The 1,317-nt window shown below is 44.3% G+C and overlaps 1 non-coding gene across 1 annotated transcript; it reads right to left on the bottom strand.

Annotated features, from left to right (window-relative positions):
- Positions 1–624: 624 nt before the first annotated feature.
- LOC146854657 (signal recognition particle RNA) lies at positions 625–924 on the bottom strand. The gene has a single exon (XR_014959133.1).
- Between the last annotated feature and the right edge of the window lie 393 nt (positions 925–1,317).

The raw sequence follows: 1,317 nt of genomic DNA, 5'->3' as shown, positions 1-1,317 counted from the left end.
GGGAGTCCCAGGGAATTAGAGTCAAAAGGTAGCCAGGTCCTCCAGGGTTTGTGAGGTTGCTGGCCACAAGAGATGCCGGGTTGGAGCAGGAGCAGGTTCGAGGGTCGACAGGCCAGAGGCTCCAACGTTTGGGAGTTGCACAGCCCTCAGTCTTTTCATGTTTCGCTCAAAGAGTGAAGGGCCCTGTAATTTCTCCTTCTCATTCACATATGAAAAGAATGAGGGCTAATCAAAAAATGAATTAGAGCTGGACGTAGAAATGCAGCAGAAGGGCCAGCAAGCGCATTTCTAAGTTGCTCTATGAAGGATGCTTTTGTACTTGACAGATCAGTTTAATCCTACAGGTGCTCTAAAAGGAAGAATGCATTTGAGTCATCCTTGCTGAAAATCACACAGCCATTTATTCTAGGTTGCACTGAGTTTTCAGTCCTCTCCGCCTGCTAGCTTGTTGTTGCAATATGTCTCAATTCTGGAGAATTGTCTGCTATGCTGAAATGCGTGGCCCAGTTCAAATGTTCATCATATTTCCTGGAAAAATATCAAAAGGAAAACAAAGATTTGGTTTTGGGAAAATAATTTATTACACCTTGTAAAAATCAAAACTTTCACATTTGAGTCAAAAAAGAGAGGCTAGGTCTCACTATTTTGCTCAGGCTGTTTTACACGTACTGCTCACAGGTGCTGTCCTGCTACCAATGGGCATGGAAGCTTTGGCCTGCTCTGTTTCCAGCCTGGGTCGGTGCACCTCTCGTTACACAACCTGAAATTCTAGAGCTCCCTCTAGAACACCATATTGATGCCCAATGCAGCATGGACACCTGATCAACACAGCTGAGTGCAGCCCAGAACCCCTGAGCTCAAGCAATCCACAAGCCTCTGCCTCCCAAGTAACTAGGACAACAGGCACACGCCACCTTGCCCAGCAAACACTGCAGCTGTCCTAATGATGAAATGCATTCCATAAGTAAGGATAATGATAAAGTAAGGTGGAATGAATTGATGGTTTACCAACCATGTTTCAAGAAAATCTATTTCACTATCCTTCAAAGAAAGGAAAAAAATGTCTTATCAAGAAGCAGTGTGAATATGGGAAGGGCCTTTAAAAAAGATGTGGAGTTTCCTAAAGTAAAAAAGAGGGTTGAACTGATTGAAGGGAGAGAGGAAGTAGGGTCGGAAAGATTGTGACGGGGAAGTGAATACAACATAAATACTAGTATTTAGAGAGTGAGAGACAGGTAGAGGGACAGAAGGGAAAGGAGAGTGAGAGTGAGAGAGAAGAGCCAGGTTAGGGCTGAGTTTCTCTTTATCTGCCAGTGA

This window comes from Triturus cristatus, chromosome 4_1 (genome assembly GCF_964204655.1).
Source record: "Triturus cristatus chromosome 4_1, aTriCri1.1, whole genome shotgun sequence".
In the NCBI taxonomy this organism is placed as follows: domain Eukaryota; kingdom Metazoa; phylum Chordata; class Amphibia; order Caudata; family Salamandridae; genus Triturus; species Triturus cristatus.
The sequence above is the reverse complement of the archived record's forward strand: the minus strand, read 5'-3'. Positions and strand labels throughout refer to the sequence as shown.